The sequence below is a fragment of the Manis javanica genome, chromosome 3, assembly GCF_040802235.1.
Source record: "Manis javanica isolate MJ-LG chromosome 3, MJ_LKY, whole genome shotgun sequence".
Lineage (NCBI taxonomy): Eukaryota > Metazoa > Chordata > Mammalia > Pholidota > Manidae > Manis > Manis javanica.
This window is the reverse complement of record NC_133158.1, coordinates 119,391,776-119,412,774: the sequence shown is the minus strand read 5'-3', so window position 1 is coordinate 119,412,774 and position 20,999 is coordinate 119,391,776. Positions and strand designations below refer to the sequence as shown.

The following is a 20,999-nucleotide window of genomic DNA, read 5'->3' as shown; positions in this document are numbered from 1 at the left end:
TGTGTGAGTGACCTTGAGTTCCTGGTGTCGACTCTGGAACCAAAAGGTCTGGGTTTGACTCATGACTCTGCCACATATTAACTATGCAACTGGGCCAGGGAACTTTCCTCACTTATAAAGTGGGAACAATGATATACTTATCCCCAGGTAATTAGGTTAAGTAATATAATAGGTGTAAATTACTTAGCACAATGTCTGACATGTACAGAAGATGTTCAATAAATGTTAAATATAATAGTCAATAACTGATTTTTTAAAAGCCCTGGAGCTGTTTTGGACATTCTGTCCAATGCTTCAAAATTCAATTCTGGAATATGTCCAGGTGGGGAAGCCCATACCAAAAAGCAGATGAGACTCTGTATCAACCAGGGTTCAACTAAGAATGAGAACTACTACAAGTGATGTGGAATTATAGGACTTAGATCTTACACACCTGATATAAGACCAAAGGTGTATAGTGACAAGTCCTAAAAACCCCTTTGAAAAACCAGTGAAAAAGTATTACTAGTAAATATGCATATAGAAAAGACACTGGAATGAAACTCAACAAAATGTTCACAATGGCTGTTTCTGAGTGACAGGTTAATGAGAGGTTTGATTTTTTTTTACTTTTATTTACTTGCTTTCTAATTTTGTGCACTAAATGGTACTCAAATCAGAGATTATTTAATTGCTAATATTTATTGTTCATTTGTTTCTGGCTTTACCTAACTTTTTTTGTTTTCTCTAAAAGCCTGTAAGAGAATGTATGGAGGGTACTTATAATTATGAAGCTAATCATAGGAAAGAAATGAGGTGGAAAAGGAGTTAGAATGGATGTAGAATAGAAATGCAGGGTGGATAGTTCCTTCATGTAGTTGAGTAAATTTAATCCTCCAGATTCAGAGAGTCATGAGCAGAAGATATTATCTTCTCTAAGTGACAGCTTAAAAAAAGAAGTATTCAGTATGGTGGTGGTGGAACAGCAACCCAGCTGGAGTGTCAGCCAGGCCCGCCGCTGGAGCTGACTAGGTCTCACACTCCGTGTCTTCCTTTTCTCCTCTCTGTGGTGAGAGCCCTCCACAGAAGAGATTTCCTGTTGTGTGTGTGTGTTTCATTTGCCAGAAGCTAAGGTCACTGGCAGAGGGAAGTACTGTGGTGAGTCGGCAGGGAGCGGAGGGAGGGGATGCTGAGCATCACAGTGCGACCTCCACCACTGCGGAAGGAGGCGCTGCTCCTCCTGCCCACCATCCCCCAGGCAACAAAGAGAGAGGCAACCAAAGACAAGAAACCCAGCATCTTTTGACATTCTTGGTTAAGCATGTTCAGACCAGAATTGGGTATTTTAGGTAGAATCAAAGAATATCAGTTCTGGAAGTGTCAAAGGCCATGTAGTCCAACACCCCATTTGATAAACCGGGACACTGAAACGCACAAACCACTTGTCTACAACCACAGGAAGCCTTGAGAGAAGCAGTGTCTTCACACTCCTAGGTAAGTGTGCTCCCCACCATACCTGATCTCTCCAAAGCCCCATCCAGAGTTGATGCTATGATGCTGATTATGCTGGAGAGAGGAGGAGAGAGGAGAAGAAGGGTCCTGTAATCTTACCCTGATTTGGTAGGAACTAGGAAATTTCTCCCATGGGTAGGCACACTACATTGGTTAGTTTTCCCCAAGATCCTGGACTGCCCACTGCAGCAGACCCAGTTTCAGATCAACAATCATCACTTCTGTCCCCAGAATTTCAGAGGTGATCCAGGTGGTGACCAGAGTCTAGACTCCTCTAGACAAAGCTCTTGGACACACTACTCATGTACGCTCTACATCTTGTCCCTGTCAGTGATAACAGATATGTACCTGCCTAAAGTTGCTCCTGGATCTCAACAGAAACCTAGTAACTGGCCGTTGCTCCCAGAAACCCTTCCTACCAGTAAATTCACACATAGCTGGCCACTCAGCTAAGACAAGTAATGAGCCAAGGAAAACCAAAAAGATACTGGTTTTGATATACAGGATTTTATTACTGGCATTAGTCAAGTAATCATGGGCCGTGGATTTTCAAAGCATTCTTAACAATAATCCTTTCCTTTGATACTCAGAGACTGTACAGAGAAAGAAGAATGAGAATATAACCTTTACAAAGCTCCATTTTTCTTTGTACTTCTAGTAACTCCATGGGCCCAATTCTGGAGTTTAAAGACTTAATCTTAAAAGGTTATTGTGTGGGAAGAGGCAGCAAGGTGTAGAGAAAAAACAGTGAGCCTGAAGTCAGAAAAATGGCAATGTTTTGATGCTTCTAGCCATCAGGCATATGACCCTGGGCAAGGCATTTCACTTTCTGTCCTGGTTTCCTCCATGAAAAATAGGGATACTATTCATATTTGTCCTTTTAAACCCTGCTGTGTTGTTCAGAGGCTCAACACAGTGGGCATAAAAACATTTGTATGTAATTATTTTCACTAATTACAGTTTTAGTGTTAGTTTCCATAGCTTTAGGCCTTTCCACATGTGAAACTGGTCTCCAGGTGTTAAATGCTTACATTTCAAATGGATGAGGAAAAAAGTCATTTCATTCCTGGAAAGCTCTGTTGTTTAATTCTCTTCTTGGAGTCAAAAATGCGAGCCACACTGTGTGGAACAGAACATGGGCTTCTCTTTGATGTCACCATTCACCCAATGGCCAATCTCATTTCCCTTTTTTCTCCAACAGATTCAAAACCTTTATATTTGGGCTTCTCTGGTGACCATGTTAAACATTTAAATCCCCCACTTGAACATACCCATAACCTAAACAATCCAAAGGAAAACAGAGGCAAAGGAAGAAGAGAGCAGAAAAAGAGAGAGAGAGACAATTGCATTCTTTGGAAGAAGAATGGTTAATGAGACTTACAATTTAGTTTAGAGCCAAATCATTTTCTTCAATCAGAGAAGGTCATAGCAACCCCAGACAGGAGCAGGCAGGAACAGAAACGTGAGCTCTGCTCTCCAGCTAGTGGTATTTCCATGCATTTGTGTTCCTGAGAGAGGACACTGCAGGCAGCCAGGCCTTAACACCCTGCCCTGCATTAACAAGCATGGACCTGGCCTTTCAGGTACAATCCTTCCAGGGATGGGCCTCTTTCCCATCTTGTGTTCCACCTGAAGCCAGGGTGAGTCCTGTAAAGATAGTGAACCCTTCTTGATCTGCAGAGACCAAGCTGCCATGCCTGCCAGCACTGGACCACACTACTCCTTAATCCAGCCAGCAAATCAACACATAGCCAAGGTGAGTCCTGGGAATCAGAGAAATGAAGTGGCAGAGGCAGGGCATAGGGCCTTCTGAAAAGACCAAGAAGAGGGTTAGGGCAGGAAGCCTCTTCAGTAGCTCCTTTCCTATGCCATTCTTTAACTCCTGAGTCACTCTCTACACCCCACAGTTCAAACCGAGGCTCAGCTGTCTTACCAAATCTGGACAGATGCTCCTCGTTCTGCCTCTTGTACAACTATGGCAATTTGACACGGTGCTCTCCCTGTTGCATTTCAGGTCTTCAATGCAGGCCTTTCAAGTAGTCAATTCTCAGCTGGATCAAGGTAAGAGCAGCCTGGTGTAAGACAAAGCCAGTGGTCATTAGACAGTGTTGAGCCCTGAGCAGTGCATGTATAATTATACTAATCAGTTGATTGATGCAGGTTCAGTTGGGCAATACTACATTTTAAGGAAGTGCAACCCTTTAACTTTTGAGCTGGAGTAGGCAGAGAGCCAAAGGAGGAGGACTGGATTAAATCATAGAACAATCCTCTGTGCCACGGGCATTGACCTGGGCACAAACCAACTTGTGTCCAAGGATTTTCAGGGGATCCAGGGAAGAGGGGGCAGACAGGTAATTGTCAGGTACCACAGAAAATACCAGAAGGTGATCTTTCCTTTCCTGTTTGTCAAGTCCAGGTTTGGGCATATCAGTTACCTTTACTGAACTTTTTTTCACAATGCTGCCATCCATATGTAATAAAAATTTATTACCCAGAACCCCATGGCTCAGAATCCTGGAATATTGGTTTCTTTAGTATTAAAAAACTCAGTTATCCCATGTGCAGAGTTGGCTTCTCTTTTTTCCTTAACAGTGTTGAACAACTCATTTCTTTTTCTTTTTTAATATAAAGATGAAGCTCAATGCCCACATTCCCAGAATTAGCCTCATAAAAATGGATAGAACCAGAAAATCATATAATTGTTGGATTCAGGACTTTAGAGATCATTCCATATCTGAACCTTTAACATAGCCCACCTAACAAAGTGTCCTTCAAGCTTCTTCTTAAATATCACCAAACTGGAAACTCTCTGCCTCCTAATGTGACCCATTCCATGGCTGGCCAGGTTTAAAAGTTTAAACTTGGACTTATTTATTGGTTTAATTATAGGAAGATTCACCACAGCAAGATAGCATTTATAAAAGATATTTAGGGCTGTGTGTGGTTGGTGACTTCAATGAGTGCAAACAGGATCCAGAAGCACAGACTATACCCCAAACCCCAGATCACATGCAAGTCTTTAGTTAGCAGAGTGAATAGACAAGATTGTATGCTGCACATGGTACACGGCTATTGTTAGGACTAGAGAAAAACTTGTAAAGGACAGTCCTAGGTACTGAGAATAAGCCTTGTATGAAAATCCTTTCCTAGCCACAGGGAAAAGAACTTGGTCTGATCTGCTTTGATTTCAGTTTTTAGGAGAACATGTGAAAATCAGGTCAATATATACCTTTTTGGACAGGCGAACAGTTCATCTCTACTCCCACCTTGGTCAATGCTGTAGGTGTCCTTCCTCTGGAACCTGTGCTAAGGTCAGAGAATCAGAGATTTGGGTCCTAATTCAGTTTTATAACTGAAAATTTCCTAGAAGAAATCTGATCTGGTTTCCTCATCTTAAAACTAGGAAACTGAGACCCAGAGAAAGGAGGCAACCAACTCAAGGTCACCCAGCCCTTTTGAGATGGAGTCAGGACTAAATCACAGGTCTCCCTACACCTAGTAGGGGGCTCTACTCTTCATCATCAGTGATAAAATTTGAGTATGTGCAGAGAGGGTGGGTCTCTCCAACAGGCTTTGGAACAGGTGCTGTAGAAAGTTTTATGGAACAGAGGGATGAGCAGCGTCTTCTGGTTTCCCAGGTGGCCAGTCACGGAATAAGGATTCTCTCATGCCTTTTAAAATATCAATACACAACAAACAAATACACCGCAAATACTATCTAATTGTATCTGCATGGAAATATATCAAAATTATACCCATCATAAGAACTGCTAGTTCTTGATCCATCATGATCTGCTTGGAGTTCTGCAGCAGAGGACAATTATATGCAATTTAGAGAAGGCTGCCCCTGGGCTGATGAGAGAACTGTCATCTTAGGAACAGAGTTGTTTATAAGATGCAAGAAGTATGATTTATACTCCTATTTAATAACCAAGTGAAATATACGGATCCTATTTTTCTTCTAAAATTCACTGGAAATTTTTCAGTTCAAATATACAAACAGAGTCAATGAGAGAAGCACAATGAAAATAACTAACATTTAGTGAGTCCTTCCTATAAGCCAGGCATGGTTCTATGCACTTTAGAGATATTAATTCTTTGGTTTTTACAACAATTCAGTAAAAGAAAAAATGTTATTAGCTCCACTTTTTTATATGTCCAAGTTTGTAGAGCTGCTACATGAAGGAGCCTTTGTTCAGAGTGAAGCAGTGACGCTGAGAGACCTATCTCCACACAGGGTCTCCTGCCGCAGTGCTGCACTGGCTCCATCAAGCCCTGGCCAGGAGACGGATCCTCCCTGCCACAGACAGGAGCCAAGTAGCAAGGCGGAGGTCTGCTGTGGTGAATGTTCGAGCAGGATATTTGTGGTTTCTGCCATCTTGATGCCGCCATCTTCCTTACCGGACAGAGCTTCCTATTCTGACAGTGAGTCATCCAGTTTTCTTCATGATCTTCAGCTAAGTTTCCCCTTTAAGCAGAGGCTTCTTCATGTTCAGTGTTAGGCTCACTTTACTGATCACCTCTGAATGTTATGTTGGTCATTCCCTGAGCTTGAATTATCTTTACCAGTGTCTGCTCCATCTTAGACTTGAAAAAAAGACAGTCAGTTCTCATCTTACCAAAATCTAAGCACCTGAAGACCAGGATTAGTGTCTGATTTATTCTTTATTATTATACCATCTGCCCAGTATATAGTAGCCTTTTAATAGATGTTGAAGGAATGAATGAGTGGTAAATAAATGTTGAAAGAAGGAGTCAGTGAGCCCTCTTAAAGAGCTCCCTAAACTCAGCAGTGCCCCCTAGACATCTGTTCTAGTGTTTCCTTCAGAAAACATTCACTGAGTGGCCACTACCTGAAACAGAATCTATGCATAGGATGGGAACATTCAGGCTTAAAGACTAACAATTTCATCATTCATTCATTCATTTGCTCATTCACTCAATTGATAAGCATTTGTTGAGTACTTCCTATGCTAAGAGCATACAGTAAGTGAAGACATGGATATTAAAACCATGTATTTAGACTGGAAATCCCTGCTTTTCAACTTGACTTCACCACTTAATAGCTGTGTAGTTGGGCAACTTCCTTAACCTCTCGGCCCGATTCCTCATTTGCAGAATGAGGAAAATACCAGTATCAACACCCTCAGTTAGCTGTGAGGATTAAAGGAGATCACACATGTTCAGTGCTCAGTAAATCTTAGTCATTAGCTATTATTTCCTTGGTAGGTAAAACAAAGAAGAATTAGACATGCCTTCTTCTCAAGAATTGAAAAACTCATAAGAATATAAATTATTTGAATATGACCTACAAATAAAAATGCTAGGGGTGCTCAGATTAAGTAGAGATGATTTACAACAGGGAAAATCAGAGATGGCTTCATTCCTGGAGGAGGCTGCATTTAAGTAGGTTTTGACATGTAGAAATGCAGGGGAAAGGCATTCCAGGAGGTCGCTATAGCTCCCAAGATAAATGGAGGCATTAAAGAACTAGCCCATATTCTGAGCTCCTTAGTCACTGGGTGATACAACTGACAGGACTACAAAAGACATAAAGGGGATATAGAGAGACAATCCTAGGGAAAAGGGTTGGAAATATCTTGGGAAGGACTTTGAAAACCAGTCACGAAGTTTGGGTTCCCTTCGTGTAGAGCTGGTCTGCATATGTGGGTTTCTGTGCATCGTTCACTAGTTTTAGTTTTGTTTTCAATTGTGGATTGGCATGGACATCTGTATTCAGACCTTTTAGATATTAAGTTATTTATTCCTTCATGTTTGGGAAATTTGATCACCTGCCAATGTGCTTGAACACACATCCCAAGGTGTGCCACCTGAGTACTTCAGTAGCTCTAAGAAGCAGGCCGCATGTGGAGACATGGAGACTCACATGGACAAGTAAGATAACCTGCCTGTCGCAAGAGCTGACACTTGGATGGACCACGATGTGAATGCCATGGCTTCTAATTCCAAGACTTTCTGTTTTCTTGTGGGGTCGGGGAATACAAAGATTCTGAAAGCAGCCAGTCCTGGCTATGTTGCCTAAGTGTTTGAGCAGACAGATTTTGATGACAGGGCCCTCCAGCCAGGGTTACTTCTGCCTCCACTGGCTGCCTTCTCTTGCTATGATTTGCAGCAGTAAGTGCTACACAAAATGAAATCAGCTATAGATCTTTCCCAGCTCTCCTGGCTTGGTCTCGTGGGTGCCTCTCCCCTGGCCTCATCCCAGGTTCCTTAAAGGGCTTCAAAACAAATTGTTATTGACAGAACTCTGGGGTTATTTATAACAGAGATCCGTCTTTCATTCCTCCCGAAGTTGGGCTCTTAATCTGAACCTTGGGGAATCAGAGGCCCAGTTTGCTTTATTTATCTTTCAGGACATTGGATTTTTTTTGCAAGGAGTTCAAAGTTCCACTGAAAATGAAAGTATCCTGTGTCTCAATGTCTTGACCAATTTAAGTCACACACCATCTTCTCTGAATCCTGTTTTCATATTTCCCGAAGTCAGATATTCTCCCTTATTCTTTTCCTTAGACAGTTGTATAAAAAGACAGTTTGGATAAGAACCAACTTTTGAGCACACCCCAGAGGTAATTTAGTTGTGTGGTACACACACACACACACACACACACACACACACACACACACACACATACACAAATAATTTAAGTGCATTGATCTGACAATTTATCTGGGAGTTTGTGAGGCCGAAAGAGGAGGTTCTGTGACTGTGTGCTCTGTTGTTTTTAGACTTGAACACTTATCCTTGTACATAGTAAGTGCTCAGTCAGTTGTTGGTTAATGAATCAGTTAGTAATCATGCAGTGGCACTCTATGTGAAGAAGTACAGAGTTAAAATTTATGGTCAATTATAGTGGTTTTCTTTAGCTTACATTTTCCTATGCTTTTCTGATGGTTTCCCATTGTGATACACACACACACACACACACACACACACACACACACACTTATTAGTTAATGTAACATTTTGCATATGTTGTATTGTGCTGGATACCTTGACTGAAAACCAGTTAAGACTTTTAAAAAGCTTTATTTTGACAGAAGTGGTATAAAGTAATATCAAACACACCATTATACTTCTAAAATCTTGTCTTTTTCACTTAACAGCTGTGTGACCTTAGTCAAGTTATGTAGATGATTTGGGCTTCAGTTTCCTCATCTAGAAAATGAGATAACAGTGGCACCTACCTCTGGATAATTAAGTGAGATGATGAAGAGAGCAACTAGCACAGTCTCTGGCACATGCCATGTGCTCAGTATTTGTTAAGATGACTACAGTAACTTTTTTGTCTAGGAGAAAGGATCAACTCAATGACATATATGCCTTTATAAGCTAGCAGTCAACTTCCTCTTTTTTGGTAAGAGGTTAGATTTAAAAAATACAGTTAAATATTTTAATTATTCGTGCACTTATTATTTATAGGCTACCCATTTAATCAAATATTTGAGAAAGTTTACAGTAAAATAGTGTAAACAACAACATTAACATTTGGATTAAGAAAAGCATGACTCTTTTGTTGAAACCAGATAGTTTTATGGTCCTTTACAGACTACTTGGTGCTTTCTTAAAACAATATATATTCTAATCCTTACATTTTACAACTCTTATTAGGAAGACACTGTTACTTATCTTACTGAGGGGGAGGAAAGTGATTTGCTCTAGTTCTTACTGCTTAGTATGTGGTTAAGGATTCAGAAATGTTCAGGAGTCCAGGGTCACAGTAGAAGAGCTAAGAGTCAATTGCCCTTTGGTATTCACCTAAACCACTGGGTTTTCTTTTCCCAAGGGCATGGCTGTGCTGAAGGGTCAGTAAGGCACTAATCATCTCTGGCACTAACTCTGATATAAGTCCTGGCCCTACTACTTTCTAGCTTTATGACCTGGGGCAGGTAGATAGTTCTCTGAGGCTTCACTTGGCTAGTCTGTAAGACCTGAATAATGACCAACCTCGCTGATTCCCATGAAGGTTAAATGACACAGTGCTTACTGAGGGGACAGAGTGTGGGGCACAGAGCACATGGTACCTGGCAATACACAAGTCCAACTTTGGCTTTTAGGCCCTGAAGACTTGAGAATCTTGACTGCCAGAAAGTGTGACTCAGAAAGAAGGTGTATATGGGGTAGAGGCAGGGGCGGCGGGGAGGGGATGTCCAAATAGAGGTAAAGAGAGAGGGGAAGAACTTATAGAAAGATTAAGAGCCTGTGGCTACCCAGTCACATGGGACCTGGAGGCTAGCCCAAGGGGTAGGGGGGAAAATGGAATGAGAATCAGGAGATCTGATTTCTAGATTGTTCATTGCTAATTCAGTTGTATGGTCTTGGTCAGATCCCTCTCCTTTCTGTGCCTCAGTTTACCACTGGGGTAAAAAATGAATGTCAGATAATCTGATCTCTAAGGTTCCTTTCATCCTTGATATCCTATCATAAATTCCAGGGACTCACAGCTTTGCTGGACAAAGAGAACATGAAAGGGTTGGACCCAGAAGTTGTGGTTGTGTCTGGTTCCTAAATGTTAATTGAAGTGAAATATTGAGTACTTTACATTTTGTATTTAAACAACTCCTCCAGTTATATTTAAACCCTTAGGAAATAAAGATCATTATTCACCTTGATTCCATTCTACAAAATGATGTCATCAAGGGTTAGATCCACTAACAACTCTTAGCCATCATGTGATACAATAAGGAAACATATTGGATCAAAAGAGTTCCAACTGAGCTGTTACTTTAATGAACAAACTAGAGCCAGCTAATTGTGAGATGGTCTCAGTGATGGACAGCGGGCTCCTATTAAAGCAAAGAGAGAAGAGGGAAAAGGAAGCCACGGCAGGTAGAGGGAAGGAAAAGAAAAAGGAGGAGGGAGAGAAGAGAGAGGGAAGAAGGATTTGACTCTTGGATGGCAATTTACAGCTTACAAAGCACCTAAACAAAACAATACCTCGCTTGATCCTCATAATTACCGTGTGATTATTATACTTTTGCAAAAGAGGGAACTAAAGCCCAGAGAACTGAACGACTGCAAAGGCCATGTGAATTGATCTCCTTCCAGGGGTCTTTCTTTTGACAGATCCCTTTCTATGTCGTATTAGAGGTTTTTCACTGTGTGTGTGTGGTCTTCCCCATATTCTGTATGAGCCTCTTAAGGACAAGGATTACATTCAAGCCTATTCTTCCAACAGTATCTGAGGTTCAACACCTTGCACATAGTAGGTGCTCCGTGTATGTGTTGTTGGGTGAATGAACAAATCCCTAAGTATACCATCTAAAATCAGATGTCATAAAACCACTTCTCCCTTCCCTAATTTCATTCTCTTGGTGATGGGAAGGACCAGGTGAGACTGTTTACCTTGACATGCCACTCATCTTTTTAGGAATCAGCTTAAGGACCCAAGCAATGGCATTTAGTCATTTGTTGAATATTTAGCATGGAGTCTGACATACTTCAAGAATTCTTATGTTCGTTATTTCATGCCATGAAATGGCAAACCAGGAATTGTTCGTGAGCCATACTTTGCAGAAGAGAAGTCTGTGGTCTGGGGAAGTTAAGTGGCTTGCTTGGCCTCACCCAGTGTAAAGTGGCTGAGCCCAGATTTGAAATCTTCCACCAAAGTTCTGTGCCCTCGTCTCAGTGCTCTTTCTCCATCATGCGTATCTGACACCTCCAGACATGTCAACCAGCTAACAGGAATACTGCCACCTGAGCCAAGCTACCTGATACTGCTAACATTTATCGAATCGAGATCATATGGTGGCCTGATAATCTGAGGAATGATCTGTACATCAGAATAATCACTGTCATGGATGACATAGTTACATAGCACCTCTGTTTATAAAATTTTTTCAGGCTTCTCAGGAGGAAAGGAAAATATTGGTTATTTGTACATGCTCTACAACTTCATAACAATGGCACTGGATGGGTGACAGGATAGGACTTCTGGGTGTTCAGTCTCCTGAACTTTATCCAGTTGACCACTTACTTAGCCCTTCCACAGTGTCCTGAAATTTATCCTGCTTGCTAATGCTCTCAGAGGGATTTTTGATATTTTTTTGTGGTCATTGTTTTTATATCGGGGGAGAAAAAATAATTTTTTTCTTAACTTGAATTATTTTGTCAGAGAGAGTACACATTGCCCAATGAAATAAAATAAAATAGTCAATATATGAAAAAAGTAGCTCATTCTGAATATTCACTTAGAAAATATTTATTGAATGCCTGTTACATGCCACATACACTTCAAAGCACTAGAGATACAAGAATGAATGACTTCAACAGACAAAATCTCTGAGCCCATAGAGTTTATATTCTAATGGGAAGAAACATAAAAAAGACACAGATGGGAAATAGAACAGGTGCTGTTAAGTGCTATACAGAGAAGTACAGTAGGGCAAGGGAGATAAAAAGCAATGGGGCAGAAGGTTAGCTACTATTTAGTTAGTAGAGGTGAGATATGAGCAGAGGTTTGAGGAAAGGAGCGACACCCTGTTGCCATCTGGGGGAAGAATATTCCAGATGGAGGAAATGTCACCTGAGAAGTCTTGTAGTGGGAGTATTCTCTGAGTGTTGGGGGAACTGTAAAGAGCCAGGTGTAGCTGGAGCAGAGTTTACTGGGGAGAAATGGGTGGGAGATGAGGTCTGAGAGACAGCAGGGGAGACTGTTGGGCCTGGTAGGGCCTGAGTAAGATTATGGCTCTAAATGTGAGTGAGACAGGAAGTCACTGGAGCATTTTGAGCAGAGAAGATCTGACTTAGGTTTCAGAAGGATCACCCTAGCTGCTATTCAGGAAATAGACTTGGTAGGGTGAGCAGAGAAGGGCAGTGGGTATGGTGAGGAGAAGGGAGATGGATAAATAGGCTATTCCCAGAATTTAAGCCTAAAATGACTGTGGCTTGGATCATAACAGTCTATAGTGTTGGCCCTGAATTCAGAGAAATCTCTAGGCCAAATTTATTGATAACTTATCTTTAAAGGCCTGAATGATGGGAGAGAGTTCAGGGAAATTTAAACTCAATTTAAAGTTATGGACTGTGGGTACCTCTCTAGAGTAAAGCAAATAAATATTATCTTCACTAAGTATATAGGCAAATTTTCCTTCCAACTGCAGAAACTAAAGTGACATCTATCACTTCTTTTGGTTCTTATATAATGCTTGGTTAAATGGGTTCTGAACTGAATAATTTAGCCAAGTATTAAGGGATAAAAGAAACAGAGGTAAATAACTCTCAGGACACTGTAGAAGGTAATGATAAAGTAGAGTGTATTGCAATCAGAAAAGCTGAAATTCTCTCAGAAATGTAAACATTGTCTTAAACATTTGAAAGAGGCACAGGTTGCTAGCAGTGAATGGAGGAGAATCCACTTTGTAGATGAAGAAATTGAGACTCAGAAGGGAGATGCACTGTCCAAGCTACACAAAAGTTAGCAAGTCTGGACCAGAACCTGATTCTTACTATAAAATGTTGCCTCCTCCACAAAAAGTTTTCCTTATGTTAGAGGGATTCAAGTGTATCATTAATGGCTGCTCCCATCAAGAACCCAATCTTCTGTGTTTCTTCCGGGACCCGACAGGACCTGGCTCCTGGCCCGCAGGCCTGACTGCACCACCTTGTTTCGGGGATCTCTCTCTGTCTCACACTCTAGCCTCCAAAGCTATGTGGGAATTAGAATTCTTCTGTTCTGTCTGCTTTTCTTTAGGGGATCTACCTGCCTGGCTTGTGTGCTTTCGCTCTACAGAGAGGGAGAAGCTAAGCTGATAACACCTGGATGTTCTGATGGGCCAGAAAAAAACTCAAACTTCAAATTTTTTGTTCCTTCAATGTAAAAAAGGATTTACATTTTCAAGGCTTGGAAATTCAGTCTGTGACTTTGTTCCCACTACTTTATATTTACCTGTGCTTAATTTTCTGAGGAAAGAACACAGTATGAATTTGAATGTCAAAAAATGCATAGGATTCTTTTTATTACATTTATGATAGCACAGTACTGAAAAAGAGTAAATAAAAACAAGGACCAGCTTACTTGGAAAGGTACCAGAAAGCTAGACCCAACTCTAGGACTCCAATAGCTTTGTCTTGTTCATGAAGACCACTTTCCTTCAGGGCCTCTATTTCAAATTTGAGTAAAAAAGGGGAGAGGAGATTGTCCCCAGTCTCCTTGCTGCCAGCATCTTCAGAGGACCTCAAAGAATCTTTCCTCAGACCCCTGTGCATATGCCAGCCTTTAGGTTCACAGCTCCAGGCCATTTCTGCAGCCCCCTCCTCACCTACAATCCCAACATCTTCCTTCCCAGCCTCACATTCTGTGATATTTCCTGAGGGCTTGTCTTGTGCTCACTGTGGGACTGGGCGCTGTGAAGCAATGTAACAGAAGCGGAGAACATCATTTCTTCCCTTAAGGAAAACTGAGTGGAAAGGCTCCATCTGTTTGTGTTAGTGAAAAGTCTGCATGATAGTTTTTTTGTTGTTGTTAAGGAGTGAAGTTTTAGTGTCTTTATGAGCCTTTCATAATTTAAAGCAAGTCCAGAAAGCACTACTTAGGAAAGCACTTAGAGGAAAGCTTTAATTAATCCACCCAAATGCTCTGAAACAAACCAATCAAGGGCTTCTTTGTGAATGGGGGGATCAGAGACTCAGAAAACAATTGATTCTCTTTACTATTTTCAACATTTTTGTCATAGTTTTGCAATATTAATTTGTTCTATTACAGAGGGAAAAGTAACAGTTTACAGATTTTCTGAAGGATCACATTTTCAGAATGTCTGGAATCTCAAATCTGAATGAAAGTACAATCCCCTGCCTGAAATGTTTTGTTGCTCATTTCTACTTGTCAAAATTCTAACCATCTTTGAAGGTTGGGGTAAAATATTGCCTCATTCATAATAATAAAAATTAATAATAATAACTCCCTCCTTTAGATCTGTGCGGTTGACCACCTGCACTGCCTTCGAGCACTCATGACTTGTGTCTTGCCTCATGGCAATTTATACATGCCATCTCTTGTCCTAGGTAGGGCTCCCTCAGAGCAGGGAACATGTCTAATTCACCTGCTCACACTGGGCCTTGTAAGTAGCAGGTTGTTGTGTGGTGTTAAAGCAGTGGTCTGGTTGCCATTTTGTGATGGATGACTCTGTCAGAGAAGATACAGGTTCAGCGGTTCTAAAAGACACCCTAAATTATCATGGTTCAAACAAGTTAGAAAAGTCTTATTTACATAAAAGTCACCTGCAAGGAAATTCGGGTTAGGTGGCATTAATATATTTGGCAGCCATGTTCCTTCTATCTGGCTTCTCTGCCATCCCTAGAATGTTGCCCTTATCTACATTGTATGAAATAGATTCTCCATCACATTAGTATTCCAGACTATTGGACAGAGAAAAAGAGGAAGAGGAGGTCCTCTACTTCCATTTAAGGCTCAGCTGGGCAGTTGTGCACGTGGCTTCCACCACATTCCATTGAGAACTTGACCCTGTGGCCCTACCTGCCATGTGCTGTGCTGGGCCCCTCCTAGGGTGTGTGAGAGCCGACTGTATGTTTCATCCCAACTCCTTGTTCAGTGAGTCATTGGATAGCTTAAAATCAGCCATGGGAGAGTTAACACTGCAGATGTGAGCAAATGTTACAAATTAGGGCATTTTTTTCTTCCATGAGAACTGACTGTTAAACATTTACTTGTAATCTTCTGTACTTAGTTGCAGGAGAAGCTGGAAAATGTGATTTTTTTTTTCAAAATAGCCAGTTTTCCAGCTTATAATTCTGTATATGGGAACAAGGAGTTTTATTTCTATAGAGGAAGCTACAAATGGATATTTGGAAACAGTTAGAAGTCTCTATAAACATGACATCACTTGAAAACAGAAAAAAGAAAATTGGAAAACCTGTTTTTAACTCTGAGAGAACGGCTCTCAGTATATGTATGCGGGGGCTTATTGCTGTCATCTTCCAATTGTGAAGGGCTGTGCTAGAGAGACTTAACTTATTGGTGTGGGCTCAGGGTATAGACCTCTGGACAGAGGTTATACGGGCCAAGTTCTGCTCCATTTTGATTATTAGCACTATCCTGAAAGGCAACACTGGTTCCCATTCCTGTAGGCACGCAGGCAGGAGCTGAGGGATCACTTACGAAATTGCCAAAGAGGAGTTGTCATTCTGGGTGGAGGCTATCCCAGCCATCTCCGAGTCTCTGTTTATCCTGCAGTCTCAAGGACACTTCTCCTGAACCTTCAGATTCTTATAGAGCTTCCAGTACTTTCCTTTACTCTGCTTGCCACAGTTGTAATGTGAGTATAATAATTCAGTCAATGTTGCCCTCTTCAACTGGGTTAAAAGCAGCAGCTCTGTTGTTGCCCTCCCCATTTTGTCTGCTGCATGGAGCAAAGTGCATGGCCACTGTGGGCACTCACGGCATTCGAGCTGAGTGGAGGACGGACTCTGTGAGACGTCATGTACACCAAATGCCCTGGAAACTGCTCATGATCATTATTCTTTAAAAATAAGATATCTAGATATAAAACAGAACAGAAAGCAAGTGAAGGAAGTGGCAGTAAATACTACTAGACATTCAGGGGGAACTGAATTTGACTCTAAGCTTCCTGGAAACTACAAAAAGAGAACACAGTGGGTTATTGCATTTTCTTTTTCTAGTGGGACACAATTTGTGAGGTCATCTTCAGAAGCCAAGTTTTTCTAGTGATTTATTAAAATGAGATTATTATTTCCTCCCAGTTAATGGTGAAGGATGAGTAAATCTTGGCACTTAGAAAAAGAAAGAAAACATGAGACGGCTGCCTCTGCCACCCTCAGCAGCCATCCTACTGGCAAATCCTTTCACAGTGTGTCTGCAGTGTGTCGTCCACTTCCTCGCCTCCATTCATGGCTCAGCCTGCTTGGCCTCGCTGCTGTCTCACCATTCTGCTGAAGCTGCTGTCGTGAAGGGCAATAGTCAGTTTGTCCTGTTCTATCTCTACCTCAATCTGTATCGCCGTAGACATTTCCAGTTGTTGGAAACTCTTGCCCTTGCTAAATCATGTCCCTGGCTTACATGACACACGGTACTGATTTGCTTCCTATCTTCCTGTTTGCACTTTCTCTGTCTCTTTTAAGGCACTTGAGCTCTGTTCTTGTATTAAATGTTGGCATTGTTCAGGTTTTAAACATTTTTTTTCTTTGACCCTTTTCTTTTCTGACTCGACATACTCTTCCTAGGAAACTTCATCTGCTCTAATGGCTTTAATCACTCTCTCGATTCTAATGCATCCTAATTTTAGATCTTTATGCTGGGTGACTTTCAAACCCATGTATTACCTTCCTGGTGGATGTCTCTAGGCACCTCAAGTATGGCATATACCCCAAATTGAGCCAATATTTTTCCTTTCTCTTATCCTTTTATTCCTCATGTGCTCCCCATTTCAATGAATGGCCCTGCCTTCCCCTAGTTTTTTGAGATAGAAATCTTGTTATCATCTTTAACTCCTTCCTCTCCGACTCCTCATCCCCCAATACTCAACCACCAAGTGCTATCAACTCTACTTCCTAAATATCTCTCAAATCAGTCCTATCATCAGTCTCACTATTTTAGTGCTCCTGGATTTCTGCCACAGCTCTTAAACAGCTGCAGCCTGGGCTTGCTGTCCTTTTGATTGATTTTCCACAAAGTAGCCAAAGTGTTCTTTCTGGAGCAACACTCTAAACTTGTGTTTGCCCTTCTTAGAACTTATCAATGGATCTCCATGATCTTCAGGATAAAGTCCTAACTCCACGATAAGGCTTAAGCAGCCCTTCCTGGTCTGACTCTTTCTGACCTTGCAGCCTTCTCTCCTGTTTGCTCCAACCCCACTTGTGAACTGCATGGTGCACCCCCTCCCACTGAACCGCATCTGCTCTCCAAGGCACGTAGCTGTCTCTTGCCTCAGTGTCTTTGCATGTTCTGTTCTCCTTCTCTACCTGTCCCTCACACTTCTTCTCATTACTTCAATCATCCCCTCACTCTTACTTCAGAAGTAACCTCATTCTGTCATTCATTTGAGAAATATTTACTGGGCAACTACTATGTACCAGGCCTTCTCTAGTCACTTGTAATAGAACAGTAAGCAAGGCATAGTCTCTTTCCCCACCCATGGTCGTAGTTTCAGAGGCCTTCCTTGACTTTCCAAGACTATGTTAGGCCACCCATGGAACCCCATCCTTACCCCACATGACACTGATTCCAGTGTATTTTAATGACTTTTAAACCAGGGTATAAACCAGGTCAATAAACTTTTTCTGTAAAGGGACAGATGACAGAAAGAAATATATTTGGCTTTACAGGACATAGCTTCCCTGTCATAACTACTCAACTCTGCTGCTGTGAAAAGGGAAGGCAGCCATAGACAATACATAAATGAATGGGTGTGTCCATGTTCCAATAAGACTTTATTCACAAAAACAGATGGTGAGCCAGATTTGGCTAGCTGGGCATAGTTTATTGACCCCTGGTCTAAACATCTAAACTAGGATGTTCCTATTCACCTTTGTATTTACAATGCGAGCATAGTGCTTAACATAGAGATTTCTCCATAAAATTGTGTTGCATAAATAATTGAACGGTAAATGAATAAATTAGAATAGACCTGCTTACTCTTTTTCCTCTGTTTCCATCTCCTTGGTCACAATGTGGTCCACATTTATTCTATGTAGGCAGTAAACCCCAGTGGGATGATTTTCATCTCTTGTGCTCATGTAAAAATTGCTGTTGAGCAAACACCATATCAGAAGTTTGGGTTTCTTTCATGGTAGTGATCAAGTTCTAAATCCTTTGTTTCTACCCCTACCCACTAACCATCACCCATAGCACAGTGTTTTATTTTTATTTTTTTAGGTATAGTAGTTAAATATGAATATAGTATATCCAGATACACTTAATATAATTCATTATAGACTTCAGTAATTTTACTTGCATGTGTATAGATGCATTCATTCCTTTGTTCCATAAATATTTAAACCTACTACCTTAGAACCTTTCTGGGGCAGGTAGGATATTTGATAAAAAGCCAAACAAAACCCTCCTATCAAAGTGCAAAGTGCTTATGATGCCTAGGGCACTAGAAGAAGTTTCAGCATGCAGTGGGGAAGATAACTCAGATGCGGTACTGTCACTAAAAGGCTTACAGTGCAGAAAGGAAATAAGAAGGTGAATAAATAATACCAATACAATGTAGAAAATGCTAAGGCCTTTGAGGAAGGGATCAGCAAAATGTTTTGGGACTTTGATAGAAAGTAAAATTTATCTCCAGCCAAAGAGATCGAAGAAGGCTGTGTGGGACAAATATTCAACCTGGACACAGAAAGGTAGATATTTGGGATATTCATATGGCAATAAAGGGCCTTTGAGACAGAGGAATGTATAGGCATACCCACAAGTTACTAGAAAGCAAGTTTTAATGAAGCTTTGTCCAAGGACTGGCTGATAAAAGTGCAGCCAAATTCCTTCAAGAAGGTGCCAAGTCCATTCTGGTCTGGAATGCATTGATAATTGGGACATTATGCTCAGAGACTGCAAATTGACATTCTGTCGTCATCCCTCTTGGAATAGAAACCCTGATCCTTTAAAGTAATTAGCACCAATTTAGAGCATGTGTGCAAAAATAAATCACAAGTGTCCAAAAACAGATCCATTAAGTTCAATGGTTAGGAAGCAAATGGTTCTTATTAGCTCCTCCTACGTAAACAAAATCAGAAGCAATTAGAATTTAAAAATAGAAGAGACAAAGCAAGTTCACAGTTCCCATTGGAAAATTATTATTTATATAAATGTCCACAATGATGACTTCCACTTGACCTTTCTGATCTCAGTCAAGATATTTCAATGGCAAAACAATCTTCTCTCTCCGGATGGTTAGTGGGGAGAAGCGTGATGCTGTGCGCGTTGTCCTAGTACATGTTCTCCAGCAAATCAGTGGGTCTCCATCTCCTGTGCCCGGCCTCTTCACTGTGCCTCACCCCGTCTTCGGCATGGATGAGAAGAGGGCTTCCTGTGCCTCAAGACTGGCCGCAGATCTTCCCCCAGAAGCCCACTTGTATGAAGCAGTGTTAGTCTTTGTCAATGAGACATCTGTCTGTTGGAGAAATCCTCAGCGGTGCATCCTGAAGAAGGGTGGTAGCTCCCTGAGTTTATCAGTGCACATTTTGGGGTGACCCTTGATGTGCTCTGTAGAACATGATATATCTTAGTCAAGGATGGAGCCTTCCTATTGGCACTGATGTCAGAAGGGAGGCAAACTGGCCATGGAGCGCTTGGGCAACTGAGGTGGAGCTGTGGGAACGTTTGGTGTATAAAAAGCCCTGACAGCTGGCCCAACAGGACTCGGAGTCCTAGCTGTGTCACTAATTTGCTATATAAACTTGGCCAAGCCACTTGCTCTTTCTGGGACTCACTTTCCATATCCTTAAAATTAGGGGCTGAACAGGGTTATCTTCTTGCTTTATTCCGTGTAGTGTTTATTTTTTCTTTTGTATTTATTTGATTTACCTTTTAAAGACATAAGCCTTTTTTATATCTACCTCTTTCCATCCACTTTTTTGGAAAGCCATGGTGAATGGCAGATGAGGGGATAGGGTGTAGGACTCAAATGTTTTTCTCTTCCTCATTTATAAAATGTGTGATAATATACTCCACATTTCCTTCCCTGAAAGACTGTGGTTTTAGGAACACAGGACTGACATGGAGGACACAGCAGGTCCACTTGGCAGGGGTATGGCAGAACCCACCAGGTGGCTGTCAGTCTGAGAAACAAATATCACGTTTAAAGTTGATGGGACCTTAGAATAAATGGCTAAAGAAGAAGGGATTCACTCAAAGTGGCATGGTCAGGACAACTATGATTCAGCCTCTTGGTTCTAAATCCTCTTTCCTCCATGTCTTTTCTCCTCTGGCTTTGGGATGTCTAACCTGGAACTGGAACTTAGGGATGGATGAACAACCATCCACTATAAATAAAATTACCAGTAGAGTTTTGTGTTGAGGTGGGGAAAGGGGATTATATCTTTGACCATTAGTTTTTGTTAAGGCTTCACTCACTTTTTCATACTTACTTTCCCCAATTTTTTCCTTGTAATTAATATCAGTCCCCCTGACTGCCTTGCACATATATAAATGTTTCTCTCTGTTTTTTCAGAAATTTAAAGCTCAAATATTTCCTTCTTGTGTATCTTCTCATCTGCCAGTCTATATTACAATACTTCATCCATACTCTCTTTAGCAATTACCTCAAGCTTTTCTAATTTCCCTATGTGTAGATCTGTCTTCTCTATTAACTTGTGAACTCTTTGAGATTGAGAATATATTCATAGTCCTAATTCCAAACTCAGAAATGCTGCTCAGTTACTTATTGACTAAATTAATGGGAGAAAGAGGCACTTCATCTGCATCCATACTGTCCTCTAGAAGCCTCTCAACATGATGGTAAGTTCAGCAGTGGCCTCCTCATCCTTTCAGAGGAGTCTAGAAAGGTCAGAGAAT

At 41.2% G+C, this 20,999-nt stretch overlaps 1 protein-coding gene and 1 long non-coding RNA gene across 2 annotated transcripts in view; one reads left to right on the top strand and one right to left on the bottom strand.

The window, feature by feature from the left end:
* The window catches only part of BCL6 (BCL6 transcription repressor), a 47,927-nt gene extending 44,423 nt beyond the window's left edge, over nucleotides 1-3,504 (bottom strand). The window contains exon 1 of the mRNA XM_073231947.1: nucleotides 3,425-3,504. The gene's annotated coding sequence lies outside the window, so the exon portion shown is untranslated. The remainder of the gene's footprint in view (nucleotides 1-3,424) is intronic.
* Nucleotides 2,628-5,910, top strand: LOC140848441 (uncharacterized). Its single transcript, XR_012129318.1, has 3 exons — nucleotides 2,628-3,247; nucleotides 3,506-3,552; nucleotides 5,729-5,910. It is a non-coding gene; the product is annotated as an uncharacterized lncRNA (long non-coding RNA).
* Nucleotides 5,911-20,999: the final 15,089 nt, after the last annotated feature.